The sequence below is a fragment of the Hemitrygon akajei genome, chromosome 25 (assembly GCF_048418815.1).
Source record: "Hemitrygon akajei chromosome 25, sHemAka1.3, whole genome shotgun sequence".
Taxonomy (NCBI): domain Eukaryota; kingdom Metazoa; phylum Chordata; class Chondrichthyes; order Myliobatiformes; family Dasyatidae; genus Hemitrygon; species Hemitrygon akajei.
In genome coordinates this window covers 52,064,976-52,080,116 of record NC_133148.1, presented here as the reverse complement: position 1 = coordinate 52,080,116, position 15,141 = coordinate 52,064,976, and positions in this window count along the sequence as shown.

The following is a 15,141-nucleotide window of genomic DNA, read 5'->3' as shown; positions in this document are numbered from 1 at the left end:
GTCTTGCTCAAGGACACAACACGCGGGCTCAGCTGAGGCTCAAACCAGTAACCTTCAGATCACTAGACTGATGCATAGACACGCCCCAAGGCAAGGGTTATAAATTTCTCAGATTTGTCCCAACCAATTATGGACGGCGCGAGGTTTCTTGATGGGATTAGGGGCAGCCTGTATCATAGGCTGCACTTTGGACGGGGTTCACGGCCGGATTACCTCTCTCTCTTTGACTTTGGAGGAGTTTTGGTGTGCAGCACTGGATATGTTCCCAAGACTTGGTGGAAAAGCACTCCGTGTCCTCATTCCATTTGCAACAACATACTTGTGTGAATCTGGATTCAGTGCTCTTTCATCAATCAAGACAAAATCTAGGAATCGCCTGAATCCACAGGCAGACCTGCGGATCGCAGTCAGCAAGAAAGTTCCACGTTTTGACAAAATCATGAATGAGAAGCAGGAGCAAAGAAGTCATTGAATTTTATGTTCACAATTGGGATTGATATTACTGTTTACATTTTTTTCTGAATAAATTAGAATCTAATTGCTCAATTTATATTTGCATTTTATGCACTGAGATAAAAGCTTTTTTTTCTTCAATTTGTTCACCCGCAGAAGTGTATGTGGTTCAATTTGTGGGTCAAAAATTAGAAATTAGACTTCTTCATCTTCAAATGTGATATTACATTTGTAGGGGTTGCAAACATTAATCAAACATTTTCTAGGGGTGTGGGGCATAGAAAAGGTTGGGAACCACTGGGTTATGTGACATTATGTCATGTTTAGATTTAGAGAAGATTCATTGTTCAATTTCTGAATCTCATCAAGACCTTCAAACATAGTGGGGACATTTTCTGAATTATTTTCAAAAACTTCAATTCGCTGTTTAAACTCAGATGTTGGCTATTATTAATTTTTATTATATGAAAAGGTATTTTACCTTCTTTTCTCCTTAATTAACAGTTTTGGTCTTCTTTTGGATTCTTTTTTTGTAATAAATTAGTATAGTTCAATCTAACTATTGATTAAATTATATGAATACGGGATAATGTAATTGTAATTATGAACAGATATAATGTAATTGGCAGTCTTAAAAAATCTTTTTTGGCCTTTTCTATAAACTTCCTTGTACTCTGTATTCTTCTATGTAGAAACTAATAAAAATATTGGAAAATAAAGGAGTATAAAGCGAGTTGAGCAGAGGGCTAAGCATGCAACTGTGCTGATGGAGTTTGGGAGGAGATGACAAGGTGGTGAAGAAGGCATTTACCATGCTGGCCTTCATCAGTCAGGGAGATTATGTGGCAGTTATGTAAATCGTTAATGAGGTCACACTTGGAGTATTGTCAACGGTTTTGGTCACTGATATAGGAAAGACATTGTCAGGCTGGAAATGGTACAGAAGAGATGTACAAGGATGCTGCCTGGACTAGAGGGCCTGAGTTATAGGACGAGGCAAGCCATGCTGGTTCTTTATTATCTGGAGCACAGGACAATGTGGGACAACCTCAGAAGTTTCTTAAATCATGAGGGGTATGGAATGCTGGACGGTCATAGGCTTTTCCTCAGGGTTGGGGAGTCCAACACAGGAGGGTACAAATAGAAGATAAGAGGGCAGAGAGTAAAAAGAGATCTGAAAGTTAACTTTATACCGAGAGTAGTTAGTACCTGGCAGCTTCAATGGACCTGACCTGCTGAGTTCCTCCAGCATTTTGTATGTGTTGCTTATTGATTTGTCAGGATTGTAAACAGGTTTTGTGCTTCTATTCCCTGAGAGCTGTGGAGTTGATAGATAGATAGATAGATAGATAGATAGATAGATACTTTATTCATCCCCATGGGGAAATTCAACTTTTTTTCCAATGTCCCATACACTTGTTGTAGCAAAACTAATTACATACAATACTTAACTCAATAAAAAATATGATATGCATCTAAATCACTATCTCAGAAAGCATTAATAATAGCTTTTAAAAAGTTCTTAAGTCCTGGCGGTAGAATTGTAAAGCCTAATGGCATTGGGGAGTACTGACCTCTTCATCCTGTCTGAGGAGCATTGCATCGATAGTAACCTGTCGCTGAAACTGCTTCTCTGTCTCTGGATGGTGCTATGTAGAGGATGTTCAGAGTTATCCATAATTGACCGTAGCCTACTCAGCGCCCTTCGCTCAGCTACCGATGTTAAACTCTCCAGTACTTTGCCCACGACAGAGCCCGCCTTCCTTACCAGCTTATTAAGACATGAGGCGTCCCTCTTCTTAATGCTTCCTCCCCAACACGCCACCACAAAGAAGAGGGCGCTCTCCACAACTGACCTATAGAACATCTTCAGCATCTCACTACAGACATTGAATGACGCCAACCTTCTTAGGAAGTACAGTCGACTCTGTGCCTTCCTGCACAAGGCATCTGTGTTGGCAGTCCAGTCTAGCTTCTCGTCTAACTGTACTCCCAGATACTTGTAGGTCTTATCCTGCTCCACACATTCTCCATTAATGATCACTGGCTCCATATGAGGCCTAGATCTCCTAAAGTCCACCACCATCTCCTTGGTCTTGGTGATATTGAGACGCAGGTAGTTCGAGTTGCACCATATCACAAAGTCCTGTATCAGTTTCCTATACTCCTCCTCCCGTCCATTCCTGACACACCCCACTATGGCCGTGTCATCAGCGAACTTCTGCACATGGCAGGACTCCGAGTTATATTGGAAGTCTGATGTGTACAGGGTGAACAGGACCGGAGAGAGTACGGTTCCCTGCGGCGCCCCTGTGCTGCTGACCACCGTGTCAGACCTACAGTCTCCCAACCGCACATACTGAGGTCTATCTGTCAAGTAGTCCACTATCCAATCCACCATGTGAGAGTCTACTCCCATCTCCGTTAGTTTGTGCCTTAAGATCTTGGGCTGGATGGTGTTAAAGGCACTAGAGAAGTCAAGGAATGTAATCCTCACAGCACAACTGACCCCCTCTAGGTGAGAGAGTGATTTGTGCAGCAAATACGTGATAGCATCCTCCACTCCCACCTTCTCCTTATACGCAAACTGAAGAGGATCCTGGGCGTGCCTGGTTTGTGGCCTCAGATTCTGTATTAAGTTGTTGGACTTCCTCCTCAGGACACTCCCCATCAGGTCAAGTGAGGGGATTCTGTGCAACTTGCTAGGGTACTGCAGACTTTCACAATGTACCTGGACCAATCCTTCAATGTGTGTACGCTAATTCCTCACCAGTGGGTGGCTTTGGACACAGTCTCTCTGTGTTCATTTGGCTGAAAACAACAGTTCACTGTAGCATGTTTTTCCAGTTAGTTTGAAATTGCTGTGAACATTTTTTTTCCAGGCACTGTAGCACTGACTTTGTAATGGTAAAAGAGAGGGCAGGTAAGTGATCCAGAGAAATAGATTGCCCTTATACAAAGAAAAACATTAGCAATCTTGCAGACATCTGGGACCTTTCTTCACTAACGGAGATCCAAAGATAACTAGCTCTGGTTCCAGCTCACTCTCTCACCTCTTTATACTGGTGATCTCTGTTCTACTCTCTCAGTTAGCATGAAGAGCATTTATCCAAAATGCTGATAACCTATTTCCCTCCAAAATCTCAGATTCACTTGGACCATTTACGACACCATCTTCCGCTTTCTAGATCCATTTACAATGACTGCAAAACGACTAACTCCCACAACTACCAGAACAACACTTCTGATCAAATTCTTTCATGAAAGGATGCCATTCCTTTCTCTCAGTTTTACAGTCTCTGCAGTATCTGTTCTTCAGAACATCTGAAATGTCATCTTTTCAGAAAGAGCAGCAGCTTTCAACTCACTCTCATGCTGTGGTTGATAGAGACCTGACCCACATCTCCTCCATTTCCAGCAGTTCTGCACTGAATCCATCTCCCTCAGACAGAACAGTGAGAGAGTTTCCTCACCTTTCATCCCACCAGGCTTCACCTCCAGCAAATCACTCTAAACATTTCCAGCAGCTACAATGTGATCCCACCATTAGCCACATCTTACCCTCCCCAACTATTTGTTCTCCACGGGGACCACCCTCTCTGTGATTCACTGGTTTGTTGATAACTCTCCCTTCCCAGGCATTTCCCCTGCAATTGGTGATGGTGTAACACCTTTCTCTACACCTCACCACCATTCAATGACCTAAACAGTCTTTCCAATGAGGCTCAGATATCCATGCACCTCATCTATTGTTGACTATTGCATTCACTGCTCTCAAGGTGACCCAAGTACTGAGTAGGGAACCACTTTAACAAACACCTGCACTCCAGCCACAATGGCCATCGATAGCTCCCATTTGCAAGCCATTTTAATTCCTCTCCCCATTGCCACAGCAAACCATCTGGTCATGGCATCGTTCAGTGCAACAGTCAGGCTAAAAGCAAGCCAGAGGAATAGAATCTCATATTCTACTTGAGTTATCTACAATCCGATATCAAGAATATTGAATTCCCCAATTTCAGGTCAACTTCTCCTCCTCTGTCCCCTCTTCTCTCTCATCCTGATCTACCCAGATCCTCTCATGCACATCATTAATTCCAAACTCTCAAACACCAACGAGACCACAGGGAAATTGTTTATTTCTGACAAGCAAATTTTAAGGGAGATCAAGCAACAGTGCCATGGTCTCTTGTTCATCGTGGAGAGTGGACATTAGAGAGAGATGGATTTTTTTCTGATACTGTACTTTTTTTCATTTTTTTGTAATTTATTTTTTATTGAAGTTCATCATCAAACAAACATTTCCATAAGATGTATTTCAGACATTGTGCATATATATCATATAATCATATATATCACAAATCTCCACAAAGTATTTATCTGAGGTATACACTTATAGAAAAGAGTGGAAAGAAAAAACAGGCAAAAGGAAAGAACTAGGTACAAGTAGGGAGTGATTTCTTTAACAACAGATTCATTGATCTGTGAGAAAAAAATAAGGCCTATGAGGCATTATGTAGTTAAACCATTTTTCCCAGTATGAATCAAATTGTTCCAGCTTATGGTTAACAGATGCTGTTATCTTCTCCATTTTGAAATGTCTATTGTAATTTCCATCCATGTATTTAAAGTTGGGCTATCCTGTGATAACCATTTCCTAGTAAGAGTCTTTTTACCAGCCAACAACAGTATATTCATTAAATATTTATCTCTTTTCAACCATTCTTGAGGTATATATCCAAAATATATGGAATTACTCTCTAAGGGTATTTCACATTTAAAGATGTCTTGTAGGGCATTGTGTGTCCCCCTCCAATAGTTTTTGATAACAGGGCAGTCCCAAAAAATATGATAATGATTTGCATTTTGATTTCGACAATTTCTCCAGCAAACAGGGAGGTTACTATCATAATGGGATTTGTGAGAGGGTGTATTAAAATATCTTATCAAGTTTTTCCATCCAAACTCCCTCCATTTCTGTGAACTGTTACACTTCCATTGATATCTCCATATTGTTGTCCATTCTTCCTCAGATATAATTATTCCTCCTTCTTTCTGCCATTTTGTTTTAATGTATGAAGTTGAATGTGTTTTAAGATTTGACAACCCCTTATACATGCTTGAAATGATTCTACTACCATTATCTGAATTATATGCTTTTCTAAAGAGGTCTATCAAGCATGTGTTTGCCTTGGTTACATTTTTAAGTGTCTTATTAACATATTGTCGCATTTCAATCTTAAAATGTCTAATTTCCTCAGCTCTGGTGAAGAATTTGTGATATTAGTTTGTTTCTCTGCACAGATAGTGGCTGTCCAGTAATTTCAGTAATTTTTTTATCTCTTATTTGCAACATCTGTAGTAGTTTGTCTTTCAGTGATGATTTCATTCTTTCTGTTGGAGTTCAGATGCCAATTTTGTCTGAAGCCAATATGATCCGAAAAATTTGTTGCCCTGCAGTAATACCAGCAACCACTAGGGGTCAGAGGAACATCTCCTGATATTGAGCCTTCAGTTAAACTGGCTGATGTAATAGACTCCGAGTGTCAGTATAACAGTCAGGCAAATAGACACTGCCGGACGGTGTGGATGAAACAGTGCACAGGGGGATTCCATTGTGCCAGAAGGTCCTGAGACTACAGGAGCTCTTCAGATGAATTTGTCACATTGAAAGTGACAGACAGGGAAAGGAGCGGGTTTTCATTCATCAATTAGTATCTCACAGATGGGACATTTTACACAATCCCTGCTTTCTCTCGCTGGCTTTTTCGTCAATACATCATAACCTTGCAATAATTTGCATTTATACAGAGTCTTGATTTGAGCTCTTGTTCATTGGACTCTATTTTTGCTATTTTACGGTTGTTTCGACGATCGTTGACATACATGAGTTGGCATATTCGGTGATGTATATAGTCTACTCACCGACAGTCCATTTCTTTCACTCCACCACTGATGTACAATGATAAATTGCCTGTACAGTGCTTCCAAGAGTTCCTCCTTCTGATTTTCAACATGAGCAGGTTTTGCTTATTTATTCTATCTGTTGTAACCCAGATGCTCATGGACTATACTCATTCAGGGATTCAACAGCTTCTTTGACAATTTGAAGACAATTTGACCGGAAGCCTTTGTTACTTTGCAGTGATAAACTGCAACCACTGGGAGCTAAAGGGACATCTCCAAATATTCAGGCTTCAATCAAACTGATTGTTGTAATATTAACCAACAGCCAATGGGTGTCAGTGTATCAGTCAGACTGAGAGGGTGGAGAATGTGGATGAAACAGTGCACAGGAGGATTCCAGAGCATCAGGAATTCTTGAGTCTGCAGGAGCTCTTCAGATGGATATGTCACATTGAAATATGTCTTTCTTCCACATACTAAATGCACGATTGTAGTTAGGTTAATTGCCCATGGGAAATTGCAGTTGCATTTGTAGAGACAGAGAGTCAAGGATTATGGAAATAGGCCTTTTGGCCCAACTCGTCCTTGTTTACCAAAATGCCCATCCAAGCTAGTCACATTGACAGCATTTTCTATCCATGGGAAAGTTTTCTATCCATTGCCCTCTTGATTTTATGCATCTCTATAAAATTACCACTCAATCTCCTGCAATCCAGAGTTTTTCACCATAAATAAGATGGAGATTGCTAGAGATTTAATAATCCAGTACAGTAACAAAAGTACATCCCATCTCACTGTTAGTTTGACTCCTCACAGTGATTGTGAATAAATTATATGTTCTGCAGTTTGTATGTTCACACCAATGAAAGTCCTAGTCTAGACAACTTCTCCCTTTTACTCAGTCATGGCAACATCCTTGTAAATCTTTTCTGCACTCTTTCCAGATTAATAACATCTTTTCACCAGCAGGATGAATAAAAAAATGAACAAAATACTCCAAATACAACCTCACCAGCACCTTGTACAATGCCACCATGTGCTCCCAATTTTACACACAATATCAACAGTCTTCTACACCACCCTGTCTACATGTGACTCCACTTTCAGTGACCATATAGACCATAAGATTTTGGAGCAGAACTAGGCCATTCAGCTGATTGGGTCTGATCCGCCATTAGATCATGGTCAATCTATTTCCCTCTCAGCTCCATTCTCTTACCTTCTCCCCATAATCTTTCACGCCCTGACTTATCAAGAATTTATCAACCTCCATTTTAAACACACTCAGACCAGGCTTCCATAACTGCTGAAGAAATTGTTCCTCATCTCTGTTTTAAATGGATGTCTGTCTGTTCTGAAATTGTACCCTTTGGTTGGTTGGTGGTACGGTGACATCAGTGCTGGACTCCAGAACAGAGGTCCCCGGGTCCAATTCCAGTTGGGGCTTTCCCAAGTATGCTTTCTATCCGTGCCAGGTTGAGTGTTGAGTTTGAAACTCGACCTCGTAAAATAAAGGAAAATATTGCGAAATGTCTGTGTGAGGAGTGGCTTGCCACACAGTCTTTCGTTCTGCGCCTTGTGAGGCAGGAAAATGCCTGACACTGGCCTCTCAGGCCTGAGTCGACGTCATCGTCGTCATCATCATCATCATCACCCTTCGTTCCTAGACTCCCCCACCATGGAGAACATCCTCTACACATGCATTCTAATCTAGGCCTTTCCACGTTCGATAGGTATCAATCAGATCCACCCCGCCCCCATTCTTCTAAATTCCAGTGAGTACAGACCCAGAGCTATCAAATGCTCCTCATACAATAAGTCTTTCAATCCAGGAGTCGTTTTCATGAACCTCCTTTGAACGCTGTCCAATGTCAACACATCCTTACTTAGATAAGTGGCCCGAAACTGCTCTCAATCCTCCAAGTGAGGCAACACCAATGCCTTATAAAGCCCCAGAATTACATCCTTGTTTTTATATTCTTGTCCTCTGAAATGAATGGTAACATTGCATTTGCTTTCCTCAGCACTGACCTACAATTTAAACTTTGGGGAATTCTGCATGAGAACTCCCAAGTCCCTTTAAAGCCCCTTTGTATCTTGGATTTTTTGAGTATTCTCCCTGTTTAGAAAATAGTTTACACTTTTACTCCTTCTACCAAGGTGCATGATCACACTTCCCAACAGTATATTCAATCTGCCATTTCTTTGCCTGTTCTCCTAATCTAAATCCTTCTGTAGCCTACCTGCTTCCTAAACACTACCTGCCCCTCCAGCTATCTTTGTATTGTTTGCAAACTTAACCAAAAAGCCATCAATTCTGTCATCCAAGTCATTCACACAATGTAAAAAGAAGTGGTCCCAATACTGAACCCTGTGGAACACCATTAGTCACTGGCAGCCAATCAGAAAAGGTTCCCTTTATTCCCTCTCTTTGCCTCCTGCCAGTCAGCCAATGCTCTATCCATGCTAGCATCTTTCCTGTAATACAATGGGCTCTTATCTTGCTAAGCAGCCTCATGTGTGGCACCTTGTCAAAGGCCATTTAAAAATCCAAGCACAGAATATCCACCGGCTCTCCCTTGTCTATCCTGTTTGTTATTTCCACAAAGGATTCCAATGGATTTGACAGACAAGATTTCCTCTCATGGAAACCATGATGACTTGGCCATTTTATTACATGCCTCCAGGGATGTTGAAACTTCATTCTCAACAATCGACTCCAATATCTTCCCAGCCACTCGGGCCAGGCTAACTGACTAACCAGGCTAATTGATGAAGAAATAGCAGTAGATGTAGTGTATATGGATTTCAGCAAGGCATTTGATAAGGTACACCATGCACAGCTCATTGAGAAAGTAAGCAGGCATTGGATCCAAGGGGACATTGCTTTGTGGATCCAGAACTGGCTTGCCCACAGGAGGCAAAGAGTGAGTGTAGATGGGTTATATTCTACATGGAGGTTGGTGACCAGTGGAGTGCCTCAGGGATCTGTTCTGGGACCCTTACTCTTCGTGATTTTTATAAGTGACCTGGATGAGGAAGTGGAGGTATGGGTTAGTAAGTTTGCTGATGACACAAAGGTTGGAGGTGTTGTGGATAGTGTGGAGGGCTGTCAGAGGTTACAGCAGGACGTTGATAGGATGCAAAACTGGGCTGAGAAGTGGCAGATGGAGTTCAACCCTGGTAAGTGTGAAGTGGTTCATTTTGGTAGGTCAAATATGATGGCACAATATAGTATTAATGGTAAGACTCTTGGCAGTGTGGAGGATCAGAGGGATCTTGGGGTTCGAGTCCATAGGACACTCAAAGCAGCTGTGCAGGTTGACTCTGTGGTTAAGAATTCATATTGTGCATTGGCCTTCATCAATCGTGGAACTGAATTTAGAAGCCGAGAGGTAATGTTGCAGCTATATAGGACCCTGGTCAGACCCCACTTGGAGTACTGTGCTCAGTTCTGGTTGCCTCACTACAGGAAGGATGTGGAAGGTTGAGTGAACTTGGCCTTTTCTCCTTGGAGCGACAGAGGATGAGAGGTGATCTGACAGAGGTGTATAAGACGATGAAGGGCATTGATCGTGTGGATATTCAGAGGCTTTTTCCCAGGGCTGAAATGGTTGCCACAAGAGGACACAGGCTTAAGGTGCTGGGAAGTAGGTATAGAGGTGATGTCAGGGGTAAGACTTTTACTCAGAGAATGGTGAGTGCATGGAATGGGCTGCCAGCAACGGTGGTGAATGCGGATACCATAAGGTCTTTTAAGAGGCTTTTAGATAGGTACATAGAGCTTAGTAAAATAGAGGGCTTTAAGTAAGCCTAGTAATTTTTAAGGTAGGGACGTGTTCAGTACCGCCTTGTGGGCCGAAGGGCTTGTATTGTGCTGTAGATTTTCTATGTTTCTATTATATTCTTTCTTCTCCCTCTCTCCTGTCTTGAAGAGTGGAGTGACATTTGCAACTTTTTAGTCCTCTAGAACCATGCCAGAATCTAGTGAGTCTTGAAAACTCATTGTTAATATCTTCACAATCTCTTCATTTGCCTCTTTCAGAAATCCATCTGGTTCAGGCAGCTTATTTACCTTCAGACCTTTCAGCTTCTCAAGCACCTTTTCCCTTATGCCCCATTACACCTCTGGCAAACTGCTAGTGTGCTCTACAGTGAAGACTGATAGCAAATATTTATTCATTTCTTCTGCCATTTCCTTATCCCTCATTACTACGTCTCCAGTGTTATTTTCCAGTGTTCTGCTGTCTACTCAGCTCACTTTCACACTTTCTATATCTGAAAACTCTTTTGGTATCTCCTTTGGTATTATCGGTTTACCATCATATTTCAACTTTTCTGTCCTTATGGCTTTTTTAGTTGCCTTCTGTAGGTTTTTAAAGCATCCCAATACTCTCGCTCCCCACTAGTTGTTACTCTCTTATATGCCCTTTCTTTTGCTTTCATGTTGGCTTTGACTTCCCTTATCAGCCATGGGAATGTCATCCTGCCTCCAGAATACTTGTCATTGCTCCTCTGCCATTATCTCTGTTAGTGTCCCCTTCCATTCATCGTTGGCTAGCTCCTCTCTCATGAGTCTGTAATTCCCTTTACCCCAGTGAAATACTCCACTGGGGCAGGAGCTGACTGTACTCAGGATCATCCGGGAGGCTGAAGACATTGCTGATGAGACTATTGAAGAGGTGGTCACACCCAGAGTACGGGCTTCACACAGTAGATGGGTGACCACCAGGCAAGATAAGGGGATTCAGCAGTCGTTGTAAGGTTCCCCTGTGGCAGTTGGCCTCAGCAACAAGTATACTGCTTTGGATACTGTTGTGGGGTATGGCCCATCAGGGCACAGCAGCAGCACCCAGGCTAGTGGCACTGTGGCCAGCTCTGAGGCTCAGCAGAGAAGGGTAAATTCAGGCAGTACGAAAGTGATGACGGATCTGACAGTTAAGGGGATGGAGAGGGGATTCTATGCCAGCAAAAGTGACACCAGGGTGGTGTGTTCCCTTCCAGATGCTAGGATCCAGGATGTATCAGAGAGATGGCAGGATATTCCCAAAGGGGATGGTGAGCAGCCAGAGGTTATGATCCATATGAAATATTGGTAAATGTTAGTATGTAGGGTTATGTAGGGAAAGAGGCTGAAGAGATGGACCTCCAAGATAGTAATCTCCAGATTACTCCTGATGTACGGACTAGTGCAGGTAGGAATGAGATGATAGCACAGATGAATGCGTGACTGAGGAGGTGGTGCAGGGGACAGGGTTTAAAGTTCTTGGATCATTGGGACCTTTTCTGGGGAAAGCCTGAACTGGAAAAGAGAGACGGGATCCACCTGAACTGGAGGGGAATGAATATCCTGGCCAGGACGTTTTCTAATGCTATCTGGGAGGGTTCACAGTGTCTGGAAACTGAGCACCAGTTCAGTAACTGAAGTATTGGACAAGAAGATAGATGTCAGGGAAAGTATTGATATGCAAAATCAAAATAACCTTGGTACAATGAGACACATAGTTTGAAGTGTCTGTGTTTTAATGCGAGGAGTATTATGGGTAAAGGGGATGAACCTAGAGCATGGATCGGGACACGAAACTACGATGTGGCCAATACAGAGACTTGGTTGAGAGAGAGGCAGGAATGGGTGATTAATGTACCAGCTTTTCAAAGTTTTAGAAAAAATAGGGAAGGTGGTAAAAGGTGGGGTGTTTGCCACTAAGGGACAATATCACAGCTGCACTGAGGGGAAACATAATGGAGGATTCAGAAACTGTGTCCATTTGGGTGGAACTCAAGAATAGGAAAGGTGCAATCACAAGACGGTCAAACAAGAGGAGGAGCTGTACTGGTCCTGGTGTTGGGTAATGAGCCTGGCCAGGTGTTCAGCCTCTCAGTGGATGAGCAGTTTGTGAACGGTGAACACAACCCTTTAACATTCAGGATAGCTATAGATAAGGACAGGTATTGTTATTGCAGGAGATTCTTAAACTGGATAAAGGCAAATTATGAGAGCATCAGGCGGAACAAAGAAGAGCTATTTGGGAAAACCTTTTTTAATGGCAAGTCCACATCAGACGTGTGGAAGGTGTTTAAAGATCAATTGCACAGAGTACATTAAATGTATGTTCCTGTTAGAAGGAATGTCAGAGATGGAAAGATAAGAGAACTTTGGATGTCATGAGAGGTGATGAATTTTGTCAGGAAGGGAAAAGCATGTAGCTTCAAAAGTTTGGATCAAACGAAACACTTGAGGAGTATAAGGAAACCAGAAATGAACGAAAGAAAGGAATTAGGAAAGCTAGGAGGGGCCATGAAAAAGCCGAATCCCAAGGTATTCTACACATACATCAAGAACAAGAGGATAACTGGGGAGAACACAAAGTACACTGCAGATGCTGGGGCCAAAGCAATACGTACAACACGCTGGAGGAACTCAGCAGGTCAGGCATCATCCGTGGAAATGAGCAGTCAACATTTTGGGCTGAGACCCTTCATCACAACTGAAGAGGGAGGGGGCAGGGGCCCTATAAAGAAGGTGGGGGGAGGGTGGAAAGGAGAAGGCTGGTAGGTGCCAGGTCAAAAACCAGTAAGAAACTGGGATGGGGGAAGGGAGAGGGTGGGAAATACCGGAAGTTGGAGAATTCAATATTCATGCCAAGGGGCTCCACCACTATGCACCACTAAGCACATCTTTCTCTCTCTACCTCTCTCCGCTTTCCACAGGGATCATTCCCTCCATGACTGCCTTATCCCTGTAAGCATAAGTGCTACACCTGTCCCTACACCTCCTCTCTTACTACCATACAGGGCCCCAAACAGTACTTCCAGGTGAGGCAACACTTCACCTGTGAGTCTGTTGGGGTCATCTATTGCATCCGGTGCTCTCGGTGCGGCCTCCTCTACATCGGCAAGCCCCGACGCAGATTGAGGGACCGCTTCGTTGAGCACCTCCGCTCTGTCCACCACAACAGGCAGGATCTCCCGGTTGCCATCCACTTCAACTCTGCTTCACATTCCCGTTCAGATATGTTCATACATGGCCTCCTCTACTGCCATGATGAGGCCAAACTCAGGTTGGAGGAGCAAAACTTCATATACCGTCTGGGTAGTCTCCAGCCCTTTGGCATGAACATTGAATTCTCCAACTTCCAGTAATTCTCTCCCCCTCCCTTCCCACATCCCAGTTTCTTACTGGTTTTTCACCTGGCATCTACCAGCCTTCTCCTTCCCACCCTCCCCCCACCTTCTTTATAGGGTACCTGCCCCCTCCCTCTTCATTCATAACGAAGGGTCTCGGCCCGAAATGTTGACTGCTCATTTCCACGGATGCTGCCCGACCTGCTGAGTTCCTCCAGCGTGTTGTACGTGTAACTACAGAGAAGGTGGGGCTACTCAAGGATAAAGAGGGGAACATTTGCTTGGATGTGGAGAAGGTGAGTGAGGTACTTAATGAGTACTTTGCTTCAGTATTTCCTAGAGAAAATGACACGAAGGGCCAGGAGATCAGAGCTGAGTGTATAGATATGTTATGGCATTTAGAGATTAAGGAGAAGGAAGTGTTGTACATACTAATGAGTATTAAAGTGGATAAGTCCCCATGGCCTGATGGGATTTACCCCAGGTTATTGAGTAAGATTGCTCGGCCCTTAACCAGTATCTTTGTTTCCTCTCGAGGCACAGGCAAGGTCTCTGATGACTGGCAATTAGCTAATATTGTACCTTTATTTAAGAAGGGAACAACGGAAAATCCCGGGAACTATGGAACAGGGAGTCTCGCATCAGTTGTAGGGAAATTGCTGGAGAAAATTTTTAGGGATAGGATATATGAGCATGTGGAAACCCATGGCCTAACTAGGGAAAACCAGCATGGCTTTGTGCAGGGCAGGTCGTGGCTTACCAACTTGACTGAGTTTTTTGACAAGGTGACAAGACTGACTGATCAAGGTAGAGCAGCGGATGTTGTCCACATGGGTTTTAGTAAGGCGTTTGATAAAATCTCTCCTGGGAGGCTAATCCAGAAGATTCGGATGCAAGGGGTCCATGGCAAATTGGATGTTTCAATTCAGAAGTAGCTTGCGCAGAGAAGAGTGAGGATAGTGGTCAAAGGGACGTATTTGAGCTCCAGGTCTGTAACTTGAGGTGTTTTGCAGGGATCTGTGCTGATACTTCCGTTGTTTCTGATGTACTGTATATAAATGACCTGGATAAAAATGTAAATGGGTGGGTTAGTAAGTTTTCAGATGATGCCAAAACTCGTGGAGTTGTTGATAGTGTAGAAGACTGGCAAAGAATAGAGCATGATATAGATATGGGCAGAGAAATTGCCGATGGAGTTTAACCCAGATAAATGTGAGGTGTTGCACCTTGGTAGGGCAAATGCAAGGAGACAGTACACTGTTAAGGGCAAAACCCTTAATAGTGCTGCTGAGCAGAGAGATTTTAGGGTGCAAGTTCATAACTCCTTGAAAGCGGCTACACAGGTGGATAGGGTGGTTAAGGGTGCTTATGGTATGCTTGCTTTTATTAGTCGAGGCATTGAGTTCAATAGTCAAGGGGTTATGTTGTAATTTTATGGAATTCTGTTTCGGCCACATCTGGAGGAATGGACACATTTCTGGTCACCCCACTATAGGAAGCGTATTGAGGCTTTGGAGAGGGTGCAAAAGAGGTGTAACAGATTGCGGTCTGGTGTTGAGTGAATGTGCTATCATGAGAGGCTAAACAAACTTAGATTGTTCTCTTTGGAGCTGTGGAGGCTGAGGTTTACAAGATTATGAGATGTGTATGTAGAGT